Below are 24,953 nucleotides of genomic sequence, written 5' to 3'. Positions count from 1 at the left end.
ATTGTCACAAAATATTGAATATCTTAAAAAGTACCTTTTCTAAAAATCTAATTACACATTGAAGATGACAATATGTACTATTATCTGCCAAATTTGGTGATGGTCAGAGGCGTCGTGTGACTGATTTCGTCACATGTGCACCAAACATTTATTCAAGTTATTTTTCCTCAAATGGAATAAGAAAATCAAACCAAAGCGTGAGATGCTTTAAATTGAAGGGTTTCGCTAGGATGCTTAATTGTTTTTATAGGTTATAATATTTCTATAATTTTATGTGCACGGATATTAGGGAATAGGGTACCTGTGCATTGCACATGTTGCACAGGTGGACCCGACGCCACTGGTGATGGTAAAATGAAAAACAAAAAAAAATGATTAACATTTGAGTATTTTGACATTTTCACTCTGAATTCTCATTCAACTCTCACTCTGAGAAAAATCACTCATTCAGAGTATCCTTTCCGATTTTTCATCGCATGGAATCCTTTTATTTGTTTTCACTTAAAACAGTGATACGGCTGAATAGTTTAAAATATGAAAACAATCGTTAATGTTAATTACAAGAGGATCAATGCCGAAAATTTTCGTTTTCTAAAAACAAAAGTTCGCTCACCGATTTTTTTTCAGTTTAACAATTCTATGCTGCAATTTTTTGCAATGATATTCAATATTGATTCGACAATATGATATAATGCACATTCTAAAGATTTGTCTGACAATGCTATAAAAACGGACTAATGATAACGAAAATGATTTTTTTTATTCTTGTCATAATAATAAAAAAAGACTCAAACGCAAAAAGCATAACGGGGCTCCTGTTGGAGTAGGGAAAAACCTGCTTGAGTAGAATTTATATAGTTATTTTTCTTCTATTAGGCATAAACACCCACCCATCTTTTTATAACGATAATGATTTTGTAATACTTTTGAAATATAAATTCGTTTTGTAAATCATACTTCTTTTTATTATCAAACCGTGCCAGTTTCTTAACTACCCAAGTTATGGTGTTAAAGAAAAGACACGTTGCCACGATCGCCTCAAATCGTTGCGAAATACACTAAGTAACACGTTCAGTAGGTGAAAATTTAGAATGGAAGAACTGCCGTGTGATTTGAAATTCTAAATATCATTATATACTCCTATACTACGCTGAATCAGTTGTGCTACAGTCAAAGTGTAACTGTTGCGCATGCAAACCCCATTTCGTAGTTTCTGTGACTAAAACCGCAAACGGTTGTTGTTTTCCATCGACTGCGATATTCTGTGTGATTACTGGGTTGTGTCACGGTACCATTGAGTGACCTCGATTTGTATGTATACCCGGAAGATTGATACGCGTCGCTGAGTACTGGCAGTTTTTTTTACATTTTCTTTTTCATGTCTTCTGGATACATTCATCGTAAAAATCTTCACTGCAGTTGGCAGTATGATAAATAACAGAAAGTAATAACCAATGGAGGCACATATATTTTATTTTAAAAATCCATGCAATATGACTTACAGAATAGTTTCAGTTGTTTTTTGTGTGAGCCTTGTGAGTCGTGTTTCATTGAAAGATAGCAACTGTAATACTGTATAATCCTATTGTTGGTGCAACTGGACTAAAAATTTTTAAATGAGCAGAAAATTAAAGATTTCCATATTTATTTCAATTTATTTAGGTATAATGTTCTAATTAATTTTACAGGCACACCTGCTCGTACAGATTATAAAATAATTTTAGAACACAAATTTGTCATCATTGAGTAAGCTTTAATTACAGGCATATGTCGTATCCTTCCAGTTAACTGAATTCAGGAAGACTGATTTATTAATCGCAATCGATCAGAGTTTGCACGGTCACTGGTAATGAAAATAATAATCAAATGCACTTGCATGCCGGCATTGATGATGCGAAGGTCAGTATTATTTGCTAATAACGGATTAGCGCATTGCAATCTATAACACGACCGACATATGCAGTGCGTTGAAGGTGTTTGCTGTGCAAGGGCACGGTATGGAAAAGTGAAAATACGTTTGCACGAGTTAATGGGAAAAGAACATATCGGTAAGACTTGGTATGCATTAATGATATTTCAATGGCAAGGCTCCAATATATGATGGAACGTTTGGTTTTCTTTGCAAAATTTATTCTAGATGCTTAGTTGAGTGTGTAAATTCATTTAACGTTACAGCACTAAAGCAAGAACGTTTAATTATGTATCAGTAAAAACGGTACAATGGGATTAGTTAAATGATTTTCAAATAAATAAATTATTTTAAAAGCTAATGCGTGTGAAGCTCAGATGACTGTAACTATTAATGTATTCTTGTAGGACAGCCTAGTTTGTGTAATTGTGTATTTGTATTTGTATTTATTTATTCATATCATCTGACCTTTTTGGTCTTAATGAAGTGGGTTGGGTGGGGAAAAGCCCATTCGAGAAATTCCTTAAGAAAAGCTCAAATGCGCGTAAAAACCCCACCATCTTTTGATTGAACATTAACATTTTTGAATTTAAGTCTAACAACAAATAAATATACTATTGTAAAATATGACACATGAAATCACTTAACTAGCTAAGAAACAAATTTACCCTAAGGCTAACAAATTACAACATTCGCTTGAGCATTATCATATAGCCATAGGATTTTGTATCAGGTAAATTATATGACTATATGCTAACGCTCTATCACATACAGCAAAGCCGGATAAGGAAACGATTAAGTCATTTCGTTTTAGGAAAATACTTTTGCATCTGGCTTACTCAGCAGACTTGCCTCCATCTGATTCCCATCTCTTTGCATCGCTACTATAGCTACGCACGCTTTGAGTAGCGTTTCAATTCTTATGAAAGTGACAGAAAATGGTTTAATGAATAGTTAATTTTGAATACCTAACGTTCTTTTGGTGTGGCATGCAAATATTGTTTGTATTAACATTGACACTAAATGGATTAGTGTACAGTAGAAATCCCTATTGTTCGTCTTTACTAGTTGGAATCGCTGTTTTAAATATATGATTATATGAAGGACCTTCTTCACTTTAGTTAACAATTGTTGTTCGATTGATTGATCGATTGATCTTGCAATTCAAACTTTTTTGAAAATCCAATTCGCATTCAACTTAGATAGTACTCGAAGAGGAATTTGCTTTAACATTTACTTATTGAGTTTCAATTATAAATAAAAGTACCAAACTCATTCACACGTAGATCATATGTGGTTCAAGTTTAAATGAGAAATGATCATTCAATTATTCGTTCACATTATTAACCGCACGATGATAGAAAACACAGCATGCTTTTTCCTAGTCTACCTTGCTCACAGCATTTATGAGTGACGCACTTTCGTATATTTGTTAAAGTTTCTCATCGTCACCAGCCTCCGGCAAAAACAAAAAAAAAATCAATGCTCTGTGAACAGCTGTTTCTTTCCATCAGTCATGAATGCAAGCGCTCATGAATTTTTCGCTTAGGTCAATTATCTATATTAAAATGACGCACAGGTATGCAGATTGATCTGAGACGTGTAAAACTATGAGAATATATACATACAGTAGTAAAAACATGCACACATTTGATTAGTGTAGACACGTAGTCGCAACGCCCGCCAGACTGCGGCGCTCAGAATGGCAATACAAGATTGCATCTAACGGAATAATGTGTAATTGCTGTTCTGCAAGTAAAATCAGAATCCGATGTTTCCTCTAGCTGGTGGGCTGGCAAAGTAAGCAGGTTTGCACGTGTCTGTTGCCCTACCGCAATAAATTGGTGCATCTGGTTTCCGTAAAATGAACTTTTTAATGCAGTAGTTAATTGACCCGGAAAGGAATGTATAGTAAATAATGTTTAGTTTTTGAGAACGGAATAACTGCCTCCCAGATAATAATGTTATCTTGCCTGACATGATGGCAAAATAATAGTTATCGAAATTTGTTGCTTTAATAAACAACAATTTATTTTTTGTTCGTTTTTTAGTGCAATTTGTTACGCATTTTTTAACAGACCGAAAAGTAATTAATTATTGAGAACACCGATTTCTAAACAAACCTCAATAGAACGAGTATGTACTAACCAATAAAATCAAACAAAACCTTCAAACTGACGGCATGATATTTTTTAAAATTAAAGCAATTTATTGATCTTGTTACCACGATCATTTAAGTTAATAATTTTGGATTTGAACAAGTCTGGAACCACTTATTAATTTATTTCGAGTCAACTTTCGAAGCAAATCAGCAATTCATAGAAAAAGGTAGCATTACTTGCAGGGAATAATTTGAACATGTATTTAAATGCTGACCTCTTAGCAATATACTTATCGCAGAAACAATTCTGCGAATGATATGGAAGCTGTCAGGTTAATAAAAAATATCAATTATAGAGTAAGAAACAGCTTAAGCAGTGGCGACTTTTTCAATCTGTCAAAGAAAACAAGTCCCAAGAACTTTGATCTATATCGACAATTTCAAAGGCGTGAATGAAAGCTTTGATTAACTAGCTATTCTAGGAATATATTAAATACCACTCAACACAGAAAAATCGTTGAGTGCTGAAGAAAATCCCTATAAAACAGATGCAAAGTGCTTTAAGACTTTAGGGGTGATCGAAATAGCGTACCTCGATTGGGAACTTTGATTGATTATTTTCAAAGTTTACTGAATTAGTTCTATAATATTGAAGCCAGTGCTGACTGAGAAAAAGATAACAAACAAATTGTTTCATTCCGCGTCGAACACTCGACAGAAATGGACGTGCAAAGTGGTCGTTCTATTACAATCCGGTCCGTGTGTACGAATAGCCAAACAAAAGAGTGTATTATTCGCGCTAAAGGCCAACTAGATTGTGAGTTGTGTCGATACGTTCTGTACCCGGCTCACAACTTTGGCTGTATTGGTGCAAAATACCAGCTGCAGTTTTGATCTGTGCACCGTGAATAGATCTTTTTAATCCAAGCCCATCAGTTGACAGTCGAGTCCGTGTCGCTGTGCTGAGTAATCTCACACCCGGCTCACTGCTGGTGGCTGTATTGGTGCTGCTGTACTGGTGCTGCTGGCTGCTTTGGGTGCAGCTTCGAACGATCGGACAACCACTGCTGGAAGGAAGAAGTAAAGAGGTACGTGTTCTTGTCGGCGCTAGTGCGCTAGTGCGCTACATTTAGCGCAATGGATATAGATCCCTCGCCTCCCGTGCCACCATCCCCGAACCCCCCTGACCCTGACCCTTCTGTTACCCCCTCCCCTGTTCATTCTCCAGTCCCCCCTCGCCCCAGGCTTTACCCGAACGGATCTCAACAGGGCAGCTATACTGTTTATTTTCGTCCAAAGGCAGGAGTGAATTCAAAGCGTTTAAACATACTGCAAATTGCTAAAGACCTGACGAAGGGGTGCAAGGCCGTGACCGAAATTTCCAAGGTCCGACCTAACAAGCTCCGTGTCGTGGTCAGTGATCTGGCACAGGCCAATGCTATCGCTTGCTCTGAGCTCTTCACACGCGAGTATCGCGTCTACATACCCGCACGAGACGTGGAGATCGACGGTGTCATAACCGATTCGAGTCTGTCTGTCGAGTGTATCCTAAAAAGCGCAACCGGTTGCTTCAAAAATACCGAAACACAGGCGAAGATTTTGGATTGTAAGCAATTGCGGTCCATGTCTCTCGTCGGCGGTAAAAAAGTTTACACTCCGTCAGACTCGTTTCGCGTTACGTTTGCCGGATCTGCACTCCCTAGCCACGTCTCGATCGACCGGGTTCGTCTGCCTGTGCGATTGTATGTACTCCGTGTTATGAATTGCACCAATTGCAAGCAGTTAGGCCACACAGCCGCCTACTGCTGCAATAAGGCACGATGTAGCAAGCGTGGGGAGACTCATGCGGAAGATTCTTGCAGTGTTAATGCTGAAAAATGTATTCACTGTGGGGAAAACCAGCATGAGCTCTCCACATGCCCGGTGTACATGCAGCGCAGAGATAAAATTAAGCGGTCACTTAAGGAGCGTTCAAAGCGTTCTTACGCTGAGATGCTGAAGAAGACCGTGACCACTTCTACCATAACATCGAACCCCTTTGATCTGTTGCCCTCTGATGAAACCGATTCTGACGATTCATCAGCGGGAACATCTTATGCCAATCCTGGGGAGTCTAGGAAGAGGAAAAATGTTTCTTCTCCTAAACTTCCCCGTAAAGGTCCTAAGATTTCCCAAAGTGTAATGAAAAGTACGAACAAACCAAACAGTGCTGCGGAAAAACCGAAGCAAACTCCTCCTGGGCTTGCAAATTTAAAGTCCCAGAAGGAGTTCCCAGCACTGCCAGGAACATCTAAAACCCCAGTTGTTCCTTTTGCACATCCAGTTGATGAAATAAACTCTGGATTAGTGAAATTTTCTGACATTGTGGACTGGATTTTTGAAAATTTCAATGTACCCGATCCAATTAAAATTTTTCTTACAGCATTCCTCCCAACAGTTAGATCATTTTTGAAGCAGTTGACTGCCCAATGGCCCCTCCTTGCAGCGATTGTATCCTTCGATGCCTAATTCAACTGCGTATATGAAGGATTCTATCTCTGTCTTACAGTGGAATTGTAGAAGTATTTTACCAAAAATTGATTCGTTTAAAGTTTTGATAAATAAAAACAAATGCGATGCATTTTCCCTTTGTGAAACTTGGCTTACTTCAAATATTGATCTCAACTCCCATGATTTTAATATTATTCGCCTTGATCGAGACACCCCATATGGAGGAGTACTTTTAGGGATTAAAAAGTGCTATTCTTTCTATCGTATTAACCTCCCCTCGATTCCAGGCATCGAAGTTGTCGCATGTCAAATGACAATACAAGGTAAAGAGCTTTGTATTGCCTCAATATATATTCCTCCCAGAGCACAGGTTGGGCAACGGCTGCTCTTTGATTTAATAGAACTTCTTCCCTCGCCACGTTTGATTTTGGGAGACTTCAACTCTCATGGCGTGGCTTGGGGTTCCCCATACAATGATAACCGCTCCTCTTTAATCTATAACCTTTGCGATGACTTCGACATGACTATTTTAAACAACGGTGAAATGACACGTATCCCGAAACCTCCAGCGCGCCCAAGCGCTTTGGATCTATCCTTATGTTCGACGTCGCTACGGTTGGATTGCACATGGAAGGTAATCCTGGATCCTCACGGTAGCGACCATTTGCCTATTCTTATTTCAATTAATAACGGGTCAACTCGCATGCGACCAATTGACATTCCGTATGACCTCACACGGAATGTCGATTGGAAGTTATACGAGGAAATGATTTCAAAAGCGGTCGAGTCGATTCAACATCACCCACCACTTGAAGAATACAACCTCCTCGCGGGCTTGATTCTCGACGCCGCGTTGCAAACCCAAACGAAGAAATATCCCGGCGTAACGATCAAAGAACGGCCTCCCACTCCGTGGTGGGACCAAGAGTGCTCCGATGTCTACACGCAAAGATCCGACGCGTATCTGACCTTCCGGGATACAGACGATGCCGACGACTTTAAACGTTATTCGGAGCTTGATACCAAGTTTAAAAGCTTGACTAAGGCAAAGAAACGCGGATATTGGCGTCGGTTCGTAAACGAGACGTCGAGGGAGACATCAATGAGCACTCTTTGGAACACAGCCCGAAGAATGCGGAATCGCGTAACGGTCAACGAAAGCGAGGAGTCTTCAAGAAGGTGGATATTTGATTTTGCCAGGAAAGTATGTCCGGACTCTGTTCCTGAGCAAAACATTGTTCGCGATGCGTCTCCGGGCCACGACGCGATTGAATCACCTTTTACGATGGCAGAATTTTCAGTTGCCCTTCTGTCCTGTAACAATAACGCGCCTGGGTTAGATAGAATCAAATTCAACTTGTTGAAGAATCTACCCGGCAATGCCAAGAGGCGCTTGTTGAACTTGTTCAATAAGTTCCTGGAGCAAAATATTGTACCGCAGGATTGGAGGCAAGTGAAGGTGATCGCCATCCAAAAACCAGGGAAACCAGCTTCTGATCACAACTCTTATAGGCCGATTGCAATGCTATCCTGTATCCGGAAATTGATGGAAAAAATGATACTCCGTCGTTTAGACCATTGGGTCGAATCAAATGGTCTACTATCAGATACTCAATTTGGCTTCCGCCGTGCCAAAGGGACGAATGATTGTCTTGCGTTGCTTTCAACAGATATTCAGCTGGCGTATGCTCACAAAGAACAAATGGCGTCTGCGTTCTTGGACATTAAGGGGGCTTTTGATTCCGTTTCTATTGACATTCTTTCGGGTAAACTTCACCGACAAGGATTTTCTCCAATTTTAAACAATTTTTTGCACAATTTGTTGTCCGAAAAGCACATGCATTTTACGCACGGCGATTTGGCAACTTTTCGCATTAGCTACATGGGTCTTCCCCAGGGCTCATGTTTAAACCCCCTTCTTTACAACTTTTATGTAAATGACATCGACGAATGTCTGGCAAACTCATGCACGATAAGACAACTTGCAGACGACAGTGTAATCTCTGTTACAGGAGCCAAAGCTGCCGATTTGCAAGGACCATTGCAAGATACCTTTGACAATTTGTCTGCTTGGGCTTTACAGCTAGGTATCGAATTCTCTCCGGAGAAGACTGAGATAGTAGTTTTTTCTAGGAAGCATGAACCTGCTCAGCTTCAAACACAATTAATGGGTAAAACGATTTCTCAGGTTTTGGTACACAAATATCTTGGTGTCTGGTTCGACTCTAAAGGCACCTGGGGTTGTCACGTGAAGTATCTGATGAAAAAATGTCAACAAAGAGTGAATTTTCTTCGTACAATAACCGGACAATGGTGGGGAGCCCACCCAGGAGACCTTATAAGGCTTTACCAAACAACGATATTGTCTGTTATTGAATACGGGTGTTTCTGCTTCCGCTCCGCAGCAAACACACATTTGATCAAACTGGAGCGAATACAATATCGTTGTTTGCGTATCGCCTTAGGTTGCATGCAGTCGACCCATACGATGAGTTTGGAGGTCTTAGCTGGAGTACTACCATTGAAAAACCGCTTCTGGAGCCTGTCTTCTCGTATTCTTATCAAATGTGAGGTCTTGAACCGTCCCGTGATTGAACATTTTGAAAGGTTAATCGAACTTAATTCTCAAACCCGTTTTATGACATTGTATTTCAATCACATGTCCCAAAATATTAACCCTTCTTCGAATATTCCAAATCGTGTCGACTTATCAAATACTTCTGATTCTACTGTGTTTTTCGATACATCCATGATAGAAGAAACTCGTGGAATCCCGGATCATTTACGCGTGCAGCAGATCCCCAAAAATTTTTCCAATAAATATCGAAACATCAACTGCGACAATATGTACTACACTGACGGATCACTTCTTGATGGGTCCACTGGCTTCGGTATCTTCAATAACAATTTAACCGTCTCCCATAAGCTCGATAATCCTGCTTCTGTTTACGTCGCAGAATTAGTTGCAATTCAGTACACCCTAGGGATTATCGAAAAAATGCCCACGGACCATTATTTCATCTTTACGGACAGTCTCAGTTCCATTGAGGCTCTCCGATCGATGAAAGATGTTAAGCACTCTCCGTATTTCCTGGGGAAAATACGGGAACATCTGAGTGCTTTATCCGAAAAATCTACTCAGATTACCTTAGCGTGGGTCCCTCCTCACTGCTCGATACCGGGCAATGAGAAATCGGACTCTTTGGCTAAGGTGGGCGCAACAAACGGTGATATTTATGAAAGACCAATTGCCTTTAATGAATTTTTCGCATTTGTACGTCAGAATACGATCATCAGTTGGCAAAATTCTTGGACCAAGGGGGAACTGGGAAGGTGGTTACATTCCATAATCCCCAAGGTATCGACGAACCCGTGGTTCAAGGGGTTGGATGTAGGTCGGGATTTCATTTGCGTGATGTCCCGGCTTATGTCCAATCACTATAGATTTGACGCGCATCTCCGTCGTGTTGGGCTCGGGGAGAGTGGTATCTGTGCCTGTGGTGAAGGTTATCACGACATAGAGCACGTTGTTTGGTCATGCCCTGTACACCGTGACGCCAGGTCTAGATTAGTAGCTTCCCTGCAGGCCGAAGGTAGGCAGCCGGCTGTTCCTGTTCGTGATGTCTTGGCGAGCCGTGACCTATCCTACATGTCCCTTATATACGTTTTCCTGAAATCCATCCACGCCCCAGTTTAGTCCTATCCCCTTCCGCCTACATCCAACCAAACGACAAGAACACGTTAAGACCCCGGATCCGGAAACAGCAACTAGACCCGCACGATACTCTCAGGCCCCGAGGGAGACAACTCAATATGCCAGTCCGTAATATCTTGGCCCAGCAGCGGAACATATTCAATATGCTGCTTACCCATGGCGATGGAAAACCATCAAACAACAAATCAGTGCTTTTCATGCAAAACATTCTAGCTTAAGTTAGATTTAGTTTCAGCTCGTAGTCGGCAGCGAGGATAAAAAATTTGCTTTGAGTTATTAAGATACTTTAGAAAGTAAGCTACCAGATATAATTGGCGCCGTTAAACATTGAATTGTATTTGTGCCGTGTCAAATAAACTATAGATGAGGAAAAAAAAAAAAACAAATTGTTTATATTTCACCTTACACATTTCGAATATTTCGTCTAAAAACACAGTATGCTGCATAAGGTAGGTTCCCAACCTTATTTGTAATTGGGTTCTTAATATCATCTGAAAGAGCTGCGTTTTCTAAGTAAAACGTGATTTTGAAAAATTTGCTATCGTTGTCCTTCAATTTTCAAATCACGAAATTAAACTGCTCGAAATAGCTATATTGACAGTTCGCTAATTTACCATGTCATTCAAGCGACTTAGAGAGATCTTTGTTTTTCATTTAAAAATTAAGGACAATGATACTTCTTTTTTAAAAATCAAGTTTTGCTCAGAAAATTAAATTCTTTTAGCTGATATATAAAAATCAGAAATCCGTGAAAAGCTCAACAACCCAATTATTTCAAACATATTTTTGAATTTTTGTTGAATATCATTATTATGTATCATACTATTGAATTAACATACTTACGTAACTAGGTATGTTAATTAATGGTGAAACATCCCCCAGGATTTCACCTGCGTCACGATGGCCCACTTGGTTCACGGCAGCTTGTCTCCAGTTTCTTGAGCGTCCCACATTTCCGAGATCTTGCTCCACTTGGTCCAACGGAATCGAGACGAAAACCATTTTTGCGGGATTTTTGTCTGGCATTCTTACAACATGTTCCGCTTATTTTACCTTTCCAGCATCAGCGACTTTCTGGATACTGGGTTCGCCGTAGAGTTGCGCCAGCTCGTGGTGCATTCTCCGTCTCCATACGCCATCTAAACATGCTCCGCCGAAGATGGTTATAAGCACACGTCGTTCGAAAAAGGCAAGTTCTTACAAGTCCTCCTCGAGCATTGTCCATGTCTCATGCCCGTAAGGAACTACCGACCTTATGAGCGTCTTGTATACGGTGCACTTGGTACGGGGGTTTGCCAGACCTCAACGACTTGTGGAGTTCGTAATAAGCACGACTTCCAGCTACAATACTTCTGCGGATTTCTCTACTGCTGTTATTGTCTGATGTTACCAATGATCCAACGTTGAACAGGATGCAGGAAAGACCGTCGCCATGTCGAAGTCCCTTGCGTGTTTCAAATGGGCTTGATACCGCACCCGAAATATTTTCACAGCACTGTAAACCATCCATCCTGGCCTCAATCAGTCTTATTAGCTTCGCAGGAAAGCCATTTTCGGCCATTACTTCCCATAGCTCGACCGTGTAGATAGTATCGTAAGCGGCCTTTAAATCGATAAATTGATGGTGCATAGGGACTTGGTATTTGCGAAACTTTTGGAGGATCTGCCGCAGAGAAAAGATTTGGTCTGTTGTCGACCGCTTGTCTACAAAACCGGCTTGATAATTTACCACAAACCTTCGTGCTAGCGGCGAGAGACGGCGAAAGATGATCTGGGAGAGCACTTTGAAGGCTGAGTTGAGAATCGTGATCGCTCGGTAGTTCTCACATTGCCACTTGTCACCCTTCTTGTATATCAAGCATATTATTCGGTAGCTGTTCTGTACCTCGATCCTGACTATCAGCTGATGCAGACAGGATGCCAACCTGCCCGGGCCCAGCTACGATGCCATCCTTTTCAGCTGATTTGTTGATAGCATCCTTACCTCCACCTATCGTGGGGGACAATATGTCTCCCTCATCCGCTGTGCTGACGAAGTTGTTGCTTCTACCGTTTTGTTCCTCTGCCTCTGCGCCATTCAGGTGTTCATTGTAGTGTTGCTTCCATCTGGCGATCACCTCACGTTCATACGCCAAGATTCATCCATCTTCATCCCGACACATTTCAGGTCTAGGTAGGGTGCGTTTAGTTTCTCGTAGAATCTACATTGTTACATTTCCTCACTTTCCAGCTCTGCCAGGAGGCGTATTTTGTCCCGGAAAAGATGGGTCTGCTGCCTTCATTTTTGTTTGTATCGATTCACGTTATGGCGGTTCCTTTGCTGCAGCATCAATGCTCGCGCTGCATTTATCTCATCTAGAATCCTTCGACACTGCCCATCAAACCAACCGTTACGTCGATCCCTCTCGACGAATCCACAGAGGGGCTTCGGTAAATTCTCCTTCATCCAGCGCGTACTCAGTAGTGACTTCGAGGAGTTTAAGTCGCTCCAGATCTTACCGTGTCAGGCGACGGTAGCGGATGTTGTTGACAGCCGAATGTCGTTGGTGCATTTTGGCCATCAGGAGATAGTGATCATAATCGACGGGTGCCCACGATAGGTTCGGACGTCGATAATATCCGGAAAGTGCCTACCGTCAATCAAAACGTGATCGATTGGTGTTGTGGATATTTTCAGGTGTACCAATATAGAAGGCTATGCTGAAGAAGGTACTACGTATGGCCATGTTCTTGGAGGCGGCGAAGTCAATGAGTCGAAGGCCGTTTAGGTTCGTGAGCCGGGTGCGCTGAACTTTCCAATAACCGGTTTGAATTCCTCGTCATGGACAACCAGAGCGTTGCGATCTTCGATAACGATTTTGACGTCATGTTCTGGGCCATGAATTAACATGTTTAGTAGTATTTGTAAGGCTTTTCATAAGGGCCGTTCCTAACCCAGGGTGACAGGAAAGTTTGGCAAGGAGCACAATGGATTTAAAAGCAACCAAACTAGAAGAATATTTATTTACGACAGTAAAGCAGTGCATTTTTCAACGGCCATTTTGACATACATTCTAGGCAAAAAATTATTCATTCACGCCTAACGCAAAAATCATTGTTAGTGTGAAATCAGCTAACATACCAGCAAAGTTTCACTCGCATCGGGTTTATCACAAACGTATTTTCGTCTTCGCTTAGTCAATTAACTCTTTTCGATATTGCGAAGAGAACAATCCGATTAAAATGGCTTTATCAGAATTTTCATCGAACAAGTATTTTTTATATTTGATCAGAAATTACAATTGAAAGATTTCGCCAAAATATAAAATATAATGGAAGTATGATAAAAAATGCTTTCCGTGGTTAAATGCGTTGGGGGAGACGGGGAGGCTGACCAAAAGACCACCGGAGACCGCGAAGGGGTTGGGGGGTGGGTATAATAATTGATCAAAACATGAGCGCGTGGCTTAGGAACGGCCTCATACTAAGTATCCTTTTTTTATTCCTAGAAACACTCTGCGTCAATTTGACCCCTCGCTTCTAGTGACATTACCCTCTTCTTTTTCAAATAGTGCGAATTTGTTTTCGTTTTTCAAAATTTGTTATGTATCGATGTGTTAACACCGTAATGATCACTCATTATCAAATTTTAAACAAACACTCGCATTTTAAAAGATTTAAAATTCATACATCAATTTAACGCCAGACTAAGACTATCTTTCCAGGGTTAAATGAACATGAAATGAAACTTTTCGCGATTACAAAAAAAATACAGAAGACAGAAAGAAAAGGATTTTAACACATCGAATGAGGTCAAAAGTAGGTAAGTCGATATTAAAAATCTATTGCTTATATGAGCGTTTATAACTAAAAATAGTTTGCTTTACATAATCATTAGATTGTTTAGCCGTGGTAGGCACAAAAAATGTTGAATAATTATTTCTTTAAAACTTCGACACTTCAATCTTCCAAAACATTTAAAACAATGGAATCTTGAGAGCTTGCTCCTATCGATAGTGAAGCGTTGCGATATTTTTTTTATAATTATCAAATATACCTGAACCCAGCTTCTGATCAGAAAGATATATTTAACGATAACTTGTTTGAATTAGAAGTACGCATATTCTTTGAAGTTGTTGCTGAAAAAAATCAGTGTGTTGATTCGTTCCCAAACATATGAAACGATTTGAAATCAAAATATTTAAATTAGCTTCCGATCGAAACAAAATCAAGTGATGTTCGAATGTTACTAACACACGCAGAGTCATTTGCGATTAGTATAATAAATAACTAATAAATTACCTTCAGTTAATATTTCAAAAGTATTAACAAAACTGATGAAACATGTAATATATTCGTATATTTTTTTATTCAATGAACCATAGAATTTGTTCCAAATCTATATTATTGGTGGCACAGTTCTCATCGCCAGAGAAGGCTTGTGTATTCGTTGTGTTGATTTTTTTTTTATTTGTGTCAATTGTTATGATAAACATACCTAACGGGATGACATGATCACATCACAGCTCGATGCAGTTCCTTGAGTGTGTGCTATCTCTTCTGGGAACTACTTATCGGTGGTACTAGATCAGCGACAGGTAACACACAGTTTCTCAATTGTTTACTTGATGTGAGCACGAATTCAAGCAGTCAAGAATTTTCGTAGTGTTGTATACTACTCGAGTGTATAACTCGAACATTCAAAATTATATTTACTGCTGAGTCACACAGAAGCATCAGGCATATTTTTTCAAACAGCTCACATTTTCTTTTGACGAACTTTAAACTCCGTTAAAAACGCTGGCCTTCAATAAATGGTACTGCTGAAAGTGAGATTTTTTTTGACACCAGGCTAGAAACCACGTAGGGGTGACAGCTAACCATGAGCCATAAATTCAATTACTTATGCAGTTCAAACGGACACAACCGGAAAAGGCCACCTCTGAAAATAACGCGAGAAGGAACATTCTACCAAAACAAGCCAGCGGCGAGTAAACTAACGCATGGGTAATTGTAACACATTCACGAGCAAGCAACGCGATGAGCCGCTGAGCACGCGCGTAAATTGAAACCTTACAACCAGCGAACGAAAAACGCGACCGAACTAATCGAGAACCTGCACTGCACTGCACTAACACGGTCTGGATGGTTAGATGGCAGCGGATGGTTAGACGACGGATACAATGAGCTGCGAGGCGTAGAATGAATGCACACGATAGTTGGCGCGGAGGTCTCCGCTCGCCGTCGTCTCTACAAGTAGCACGTGAAGAAGGCAAAAAAGAACAGAACGCCGCCGCGCAGAATTACAGCGAATCTGAGCATCTCTGCTGATGTAGCAATTGCTACTTTCCGGTCAATCTGGCCAGTGCCGTATGACTTGCGTCTTCTGTAAATTATTAAATTTGAATTAATACTTCTTTTCACATTTTATCCACAGTCGGTAATTACAGAGGTGGACTCGTACGAAGTTAACAATTAAAGGGCCAGTTGGTTCGACCCTGATTTACGATTTCACTACGAAGTGTCCACGACGTGACACGACGGACCTATATGGAACCAACTAGAATGGCAAGTGAGAAACATGATACCAGTTTATATAGTGCGAAGTCAATAACCGAATATGATGGTGAATTATATCGACAATTACTGATGTTTACTGGTACAGAAGCAGTTTTGAATACGAAACCTGCTCTTAAATGTATGAAAATGGTGATGGAAAATCGTATGCACCGTTCTACATCAATTCATTTATTCTTACTAAATGTAGACGCGATTGAATGTGTTCTACCTGTATTTTTTGCATGTTCTTTCATGGTATTATTTAAAGCAAGTTTTAATGTGACCATGTCTGCTGAGATCTCGCAGACTGACGTGGCGCCAACGAGTAAAATTTTCAGTATGGTGCTTTTTCCGAAAACGTTTGCGCATACCCAGAAAAGTTGTTTTTTACGTGGTATGTTTTTAATAGTTGTTCGTTTTCAAATCGTTTTGGGCAGAGTGTCCGTTAAGTTTCGTTAATCTATTAATTATTAACGTTAAGCAGGAGCATAACTCGGTAATGATTTAGCTTCGCCAGATTTGATAGATAATTATTTTATAGAATATCGAATGTCTTCGGCAGGGAGTTTCTCGGTTTCTCCGGTATTTTTTCAGCAGCAGTCTTATTCAATAAAGATGCGAGGCTGACCTACGACTACAAAAGCACACCGAAATCGCTTTTTACGCGTTTTTTTTACAACAACTACAATATCACACGCTTAGCCTTGGGGCTAAGCGGTCTCGATCAACTAGATTAGCTGAGAGAATTCGTTATCGATATTGTGTTTGGCACATTTTGCATGTGTAGGATAAGTACAACGATTCACTGTGCCCCAGTGCTGAGTCGAGAAAATTTCCAGTTCGAAAAGATCCTCGACTCGATCGGGAATCGAACCCGATATCACAACCGTGTGGGAGAGCTAGCCGACCGACATCGCTAACAACAGAACCACGGAGACCACCAAAAAGTGCGGCAAGATCGATCTATGTAATAATATCGATAAGTTTTAAACGGTACAAGTTATCGATATTATTCGATCTAATCGCAGTATTTGACAGTTCAAGCTCGTTTGAAAAACGTTAGAAAATCCTGATTGTTTGTGTTCCTACTGATTTGTTTCGTTCACACATTTACTTGACTCGAACTACGAATTACTAAGATTATAATCTATTTTATAAACAACTTCAATATAATAACACGCAAAAGTTGGATGGCTGAGAAACCACATCAATCTTGCATAACTTTAGACTATTGGACGGCTCCAAATCATTACAATTAGGAATTATCAACCGGTATTGTATGTGTATCATCGTGGAGATTGGTATTCATTTTTCAGAAGGCTGATATCAGCAGTGTTACCAGCAATCAATGCTGATAATTTGGGTATCCTGAGACCATTTTATTGATTTACAACTTATTAAGCTATTGTTAAACATAATTCAATTGAATTATGGCTTAATAAACCGATAAACCACAAAATTAAAAAAAATATATAAGCCGTTGAACAACAAAATTGTTTTACTGAAACTATATGTTGATCGATTTCATTGATCAGGACATTTCAAATCATTAAAAATTAAAAAGACATAAAAAGGTTTGTTCAAAATATTTTGTATTTAACTCCAACACAAAAAAATTGCTGAATCTTGGCATTGTTTGGGCAAAGATTTGGACAGCCGAGTGCTCGGCAAGAATCTCGGCTGAATCTATTTAGCCAAAAATCTCGGGAAATCAATAATAAACAGAAGTCAGAATCGAGGAACGCATTTGACTGTGTCCAGCCGAGAGGCGGCAAACCAGTCTAACGACCTTTCGGTTATATAAGCCGAATGTTTCGGCACAGCAAAGAGCTGTTTTTTTTTTCAGGGAAATACAATCGCAGAAAATAAGTTACCATGGAACGGGGTGGAATTGATCAATTTTTAAAACAATTTCCAATTAACTAGCTTCATGTACATTTTTCCCGAAATAGTATAATTTTAAAACAAGTACTGGTATGTGCTCCAGTAAACCTCTATGGCTATTTTTTGAGCTTTTATCAAACTTCACTCACTTCTCCAAATATAACATAATTACCCCCAACTAAGATTACTTTAAGTAAATTCAATACTTTTTTTTGTTATTTGATTTGATTTGAGTTCAAATTTGATTGAGTTTTGATTGAGTTAGAAGAATTTTTCGAAAATATGAAAAATTGCACCGGGCATGCAAGGGTTAACTTTGACAGGTATGTGAATCATGCAAAAGATGCGTTTAAGGGCACGTTAACATTGCCTAGTGTTGTAATATCTTTTGATAAGTATTTTTCATCACGAATTTCCAGGTGATCAATTTCACTCCATTCCACGGTACCTTAGAATTCGGTAGTTTTTTTTCGAAAGATCAATTATAAGCTCGAAGAGTTTCAGTAAGTAAAGAAACTTTATTCATATTGAGTCTTGAATGTTCTTGAACGCCGGTAAGGTATTGAGCAAAACATTTAACCTAAAACTACGTCGTGTTTATTCTTAAAAAAAATACAATAATATTGTATTTACACGACTTTCAACTACACTTTTTCGAGTACCAACCACTTCCCACGAATCTGTACTACATTTTTTCGGCTACCGGATTGCAAACACCTGTAGATGCACAAATTTCAGCTAAACTTTTATCTGTTTCCTGTTTACTCGCCCGTAACACGCACAAATTTGCACTAAGAAAAATGGCGACCTCGGCATCAACAGTGTTTAACGATAAATTTGGCGAAAGTAGAGACGAGATTCGTCAAGCTTGTTTTTTTTTGTGGTGAAGTATCGGCCAAATCATCTGATATCTTTCGGCAACCAGCATTTTTTAGCTGAAATATCGGTTGAATACCAAGTTACCGGATGAACTCGCATGTTTTTAAGCCGAGCTCGAGATCCAGTTTTAAGTGTGCAGATTCTACTGTTTTAATCGCAATTGGTTCCACGTTACGCCATTTAAAAAAAAAAAATTTATTTTCTAAGAGTAGTTCTTATTGTGTAGATCAAAATAATGGTCGCAGTGGTCCAAATATTAAAAAAAAACTTCCAAAATTTACTCATTTTAAGGGTATTTAAATTTCAGTTTGAAAAATTTGAGATTGACTGATAATCATATATTAAAATATCAAAATTGATTCTTTGACAGCAAAATAGGTTGGATCAAAATTGTTGTGCAAAATGAGAGGACACATTGACTGATTGAGGGGTGAAATTTTGCGTGAATGGATGTGTCTAAAGTTCATCACAGTGAAACCACTGCTTCAGTGTTACGCTGTACATATGCTTGTCTGCCGCAAGTTCTCCTGAGAGGCAAAAGCCGAGAGAGCGGCAACTGTAATCATGGAAACGGTTTGTTTGTGCTCGGGTGCGAGCGCGGCGGCGTGCTTGACTCACTGAAGGCCTAAACACAATTCATACGTTGCGGCTGCGTTTGCGGCAATTTGACAGTTAGCCCATACATTTTCTGTCAAATTAACGTCAACGCAAACGTATCCATTGTGCTTGGGCCTTGAATGCTGCTTCGGAGTTCGGTATCTAAGATAAGTGCACACATTTACACGACATGTTTATTTAAACTGCTGGTGGCTTTCACCGACATGAATCAAATACTTATTATTTAGTATCCGTGTGTGTGTTTTATCTCACGATTTCTTGGACTGATTGTGTGCTGAGGCTAGACGGCGCAAAGCACGGCTTTTTTATATTTGTTCTCATTGTTGATATTCATATTTCTTACCTGAGAAAAGACGCGTACCGCACAACTTGTTTGTCTGTTTCGCGATATTTTTGAATTGGGAAAATGTTTTGAAATTTTGAAATTAAAATTTGTCCGATTACTGTGTTTCGATATTCATTGTTTTTTCTTTGCTGTTCATGACTTCTCTGGCTTTTAAATGATTATTTTTAGCTTCAAGCTAAATTTTTGCTGTATATTCATAGACGCAACACAATTAATTTAGGACGTTTTGGTTCAGGTGTGTGTGTCTCCTTTTTTTCTAAATTTATCTTTTTATTTTTTATTATGTATTTTTGCGTTAACGATTGATATCATGGATGCGACCGTACCCGCGTTTGAAAATAATTAACTTTTTACAACTCGCATTTGAATATAAGTCACATGTCAAATGTTAAGAAGCTAGCAACTGGATACCGTATAGTGGCCGCTTCAAACAACGTTATCTCGATATATATTAAATAGTCACAGTATTGTTTTTTATTATCAAATATATCAACTTTATTGATTCTTAAATAACAAAAAATAAAAAGAAAGATAGGTTTGCTGTGACTGGCCATCTGGAGATACGAATATCGCGTAGCTTACTCTCACAGAACATAGAATCGGTGCCTGCGAATCAGCTCGTTGATTCGCGCTTAGCTTTTGTATCTGACGATGTATTATTTGGTTTAAAAGATTATTCTTCGCGCGCGGGATTTGATAATATCTTATCGTATTGCCTACCACGGCGAATCCTGATCTTTCCTACCCCATCATACTAACACAAATACTCTTCCTGTGACGTCCGTAGAGATGCAGAGGTGAACTCGGTCTCATAACAACGTTTGTCGAACTTACAATTCTGTTCCAATTTTCCCCTACGACTGTAAGGACGTGGCCGGCGCCGTTATTGATCTTTTTAAAGTGAGAGTTACTGAATTGTTGTACATTGGAGATGGTATAACATCCCTAAAGCTATCTATGTGGTTCTCTGTGCAATTTCACTAGCTCAGGACAATCACGGAGGTGCAACTACGATATGTACGGTCGTCAATGTTCATGCTCATGCTCATGTACATATAGGGTAACGGGGGTATTTTAGCCCACCTGCATATTTTAGCCCACCCACCACATTTAACGCATTTTATCTGTTAAATTCAATGAATATCAGGAAACTATGCATTCATCATTGAAATAACACAGCTAAGAAACATACTACACTATAATTTTCGGCAAAAAAACTGACTCTAGGGAGTATTATTTTGGAATTAGTTTATACCAGGGGCCTGAAGACAGGTGAATACCGTAACATAATATGGCGTCGTTTGTTTACATTAATTAGGGGAGATTGACCCTCTATTGTGATGTTGGAAATTCTAGAATATTATTAAATTAAAATAACTTCAAATTAAGATTTGGATACGGTAAAAAAATATTACCGGTATTCAAGCCGGTGATGTCTTCGTCGTCGAGCACATCCAACTCGGTGATGCCTGCCATCATCAAACTCGGAACTGCATTCAGCAATAATTTACGCTTGCCGTTCACTGAAAAAAAATCTCGTTCGGAGAGATGCGAGAACAAATCCTTGCGCTTGTTTTGCTCCCAGCAGCAGGTAGATTTGACAGTCCGGAAATGGAGAGAATTCGACACCAACGACGATTTCTCTCGTGATCAGTTGGAAACCTTAAATGTCAATCTATTAGTAAGGCTTACATGTGACACAAGCTGTACTATTCACCTGTGTGTTGAAACTCCACCTTTACTCCATGCAAAATGCATGTTACTATCACAGGAAGGAATAATGCACTTCATCTTTCACAACATCACACGATAAACGGTATATTTGATAGAAAATCGCTACAAAATTAACGAAAGAACCCGAAACATAAATAAACAAACTCGGAAATATGAAAATGTAACTACGGTTACCAGTCTCCCCTACAGACGGTGTTATAAACAGATACGCAAAGAGTGAGGTCGAAAACTCCAAGTGAACCGTCAAATCGAGGCTCCAAGTGTGCAAAGTAAACAAACTCAGGAGTGTTAGTTTTCGTACAGAATGTGTATTGTAATCAGTATAATTGTTGTGAACCACGTGCAATTATGGTTTAAACGGAAAATGTGTTCGTTATGCTCGTATTATGAGTGATGCATTGAAAATTAAAAAAATGTATAAACAAGCTTTAAAACTCAGTTATATATCCTTATAAAGTTTCGGAATTTCATTACACTTTCTAGTGCGTATGAAAAGTCATGCGAAATTAAATGTGGTTTCCAGAATTGTTTGGAATATAATATTAGCAAAGGGTTGCCATATTTACTGCTTTTCTCTTTGCGTATCTCTTTATAACACAGTCTCTAGTCTCCCCTACTCGTGATTGCGCGTGAAAAGTAACGTCAAGGAACCATTGGTTGGTTCAGTATGGCGGCGGTTCTTGTTACGCTCGCTTTATATGTAATCTGACAGCCACTTCTAGCCCCTGGTTTATACATATTCGAAGTCATGGCTGTGTCAACCCACAGTCAAGAGGAAGTGGTAATATACAAGTCAACGTCCGGAATCTATTGTAACAAATTTGTATGCATTTAAAACAATTCGTTGTTGTAGTAATATCAGTAAAATACCATAGAAACAGTTTTTATACTCTAAAAAGTTAAAAAAAGTTCAAATAGCAATTTAAGGCATGGCCGAAATATGTTTGTTTCTCTAAAGCGAACATATTTTGGCCATGCCAAGTTTGGACAGCTCTTTGTTTGCCATTCGGCCGTTGCGCGCTGAACGAAGAAGCAGTTTGTGACAATTTGCAGGTACTTCTTAATTTATCACATTCAACCGTTTGAAATTGGCTGAGGATGCCTGTCGAGTGTCGAACCGCTATAAGGCCAATCTTTTAATTTTTAGATGCCTAAAATTTCCAAAAACTTACAGCCAGGATGTCCTCCTCAAATCCATTATTTCTGCTCAAAAAATACCTATGATGATCTTAAATATAATTAGTCCGAAATATTTCCATACATGGTTCTTAATATGAAGGTGGGCCAAAATAAAAATTTGGTGGACCAAAATATGTTTTCAGTTCTACGTAGAAGTTTTGATATTACTAGGACATTTTTTAATATATTGCATTGTTGAACGATGTATGTTAAAATAGAAACTTAGCTCTTAACAATAGTACAAGAGAGTAAGTATTTATGTTGAAAAATTGTGTTTGTGCAACCACTTCCTAAAGCTGGCCAAAATACCCCCGTTACGTATTGGCGTATTGAGAAGAGAACGTATTGGCAACAAAGCATCACAAAAGGAAACGAAAAATGTACTCCGTGTGTCGATTCGGCGGTATTTGTAGGATGTCTTCGGGATTGCGAATGTAGAAAAGGGAAGAAGCTGTTTTTAATACGAGCGTTCGTTTCCGTAGGGGAACAACGGGCAAGACGGTCACCCTAAGGAAATCATTCATTATTATGCTCAAAACTCAACATTGCAACCAACGATATTCATAATATTCGACATTGACTAGTGCTTTTCATAAAATAATGCAAACCTTTCCTTTTTAGAGTGATTTTATATTAGTTTCCACTAAAATAAAAACAGTCTCGAAAAACCATTATTTCACAACGTGCACATGAAACGGACCGGCTGTGCTGCAAAGACGGCAAAAAAGCAAGTGTTTAAAGCTTACCGTCCGCTGCGCAGATGGAATCATTCACATTATTTACATGTAGCATATCTACAGGTTTCAACAAAGTTTCTAATGATGATTTTTATTTCAAATGAGAGTTAATGACTTTAAGTCTCATCTCACGTGCTAAGAATGCTGAAAGAAACAATATTGAATGGTGCTATCGTCGTTTTCTCAGACTGCCCATTTTGCGAACACTACGGCTGACCGTCTTGCCCAAGAGGCAAACAATTTTTTGGATCGATGTGATTTCCAAAAAAATCCTATTTTCACTAAACTATCTTCACCCACATGTTTCAAATATGCTTAATTATTCCAATGTCATTGAAAACTATATTTTTCTGAAGTTTTACCGCAGCAGAAGCTTAAATTCGGCACAACAAAAACTACATCACATTGCTTTGCTGTTGAGAGTGAGCTTATTTTTATTATTTCTCAAATAACTAAGGATTGTTTCAATCTACATAATATCTCGAAACTCCCAGAATGCTGTTGGTATGTAACTGGCATAAATGATTTGTGTTAATTTCAATGGTTTATATATAAATGAGCAACGGACCATCTTGCCCGCCCTGTCCGTGTTGCCCGTTGTTCCCCTACTACACAAACAGCGCGTTTCGGTGACAGCCCGAATCCACCGGAGACATTTTCTCTTTTTTTCCATTTCCCTTCTGATGGATGTCGTATGACGGTTGTTAAAAAAGGCTGTGGAAAGAAGAAGCGTAAGGAGTAAAATACAGACCAAAAAACTGTCATCGCTTAGTAAAATTTTTCCCCTGGTTGAGACACCCGTTTTGGGGTTTCGATTTATATAATTTTCAAGCAAGATCACATTACTTCAATACCGAATGAATTAATTATTTGCACAAACTTAAATCAGAATACAGTCAGATTTTTTTACACGCGTTGCTTCTTTAAAACTCAAAAGCGGTACAAGATATCGACCTCATTCCAATCACGTTTCCTGTTTTAAAACAAAGCTAATCATGTATCAGTTTTCAAAAAAAATCACAATTGTTAATAAAAATACTAACAATTTATAATATTGCATTTTGGCCTTTAGACTGACCACTATCATATTCAGTCAAAGTTCAAACGTTTAGGACAGTTCTACGTCATTTTTTTTCTCAACTTATTTTAGCCAGTTTTACGCGGTTCCTATAAAGGACAGTAATGCGCAGCGGTAAAATAAAGCGACTTGCATTGTGAAACGTTTATTATAAAGTGGTGAGAGAGTATTCGAATGGGTAAATACATTTAGGTATAACGATGACACAGATTCAATGTAACAGATGTACAACAGCTTATTACGTACACGCCAACACACCTCCTTAAGCTGAAGTGTTCAATCCCATCGCAGCACGGTTGCGCTTCAGTTTGACTCGCTCAAGGGCCTTGATCAATCCGTCAGCAATTTGTTTCTCGGTGCTTATATAATTCAGCTGGACAACCTCTTGACCAACTACATCTCGAATGAAATGGTGCCGTATATCGATATGTTTCGTACGTGGCGTATAACCACCGTTTTTGGCTATAGCAATTGCACTCTGGTTATCGCAGTAGAGATCTATCGGTATATTTTGGCCGAACTTCGCAATCAATCCGCGCCACCAAGCGGCTTCCTGAACGGTGGCGGAAAGCACCATGTACTCTGCCTCACAGCTTGATAAAGCAACGGTCGGTTGTCGCTTACAGCTCCAAGACACGGCTCCTCCTTGTAGCATGTAAATGAATCCACTAGTAGACTTTCGATCATCTAAGTCTGTTGCCCAGCTTGCATCGGAGTATCCTGTTAGAATATCGTTCGCTTGCTT

General features: G+C 39.2%; 1 protein-coding gene across 5 annotated transcripts in view; it reads right to left on the bottom strand.

The window, feature by feature from the left end:
- Nucleotides 1-15,385, bottom strand: part of LOC129721373 (ATP-binding cassette subfamily G member 4) — a 57,034-nt gene extending 41,649 nt beyond the window's left edge. The window contains exons 1-2 of one of the 5 annotated variants that reach the window (XM_055673876.1): nucleotides 15,076-15,385; nucleotides 14,693-15,017 (exon numbers count right to left, since the gene is read on the bottom strand). The gene's annotated coding sequence lies outside the window, so the exon portion shown is untranslated. Of the gene's footprint in view, nucleotides 1-14,692 lie in introns of all 5 variants that reach the window. The other 4 variants (XM_055673877.1, XM_055673878.1, XM_055673880.1 and 1 more) reach the window with 4 other exon arrangements.
- Between the last annotated feature and the right edge of the window lie 9,568 nt (nucleotides 15,386-24,953).

The sequence above is a fragment of the Wyeomyia smithii genome, chromosome 2, assembly GCF_029784165.1.
Source record: "Wyeomyia smithii strain HCP4-BCI-WySm-NY-G18 chromosome 2, ASM2978416v1, whole genome shotgun sequence".
NCBI classification, from domain to species: Eukaryota; Metazoa; Arthropoda; class Insecta; order Diptera; family Culicidae; genus Wyeomyia; species Wyeomyia smithii.
The sequence above is the reverse complement of the archived record's forward strand: the minus strand, read 5'-3'. Positions and strand labels throughout refer to the sequence as shown.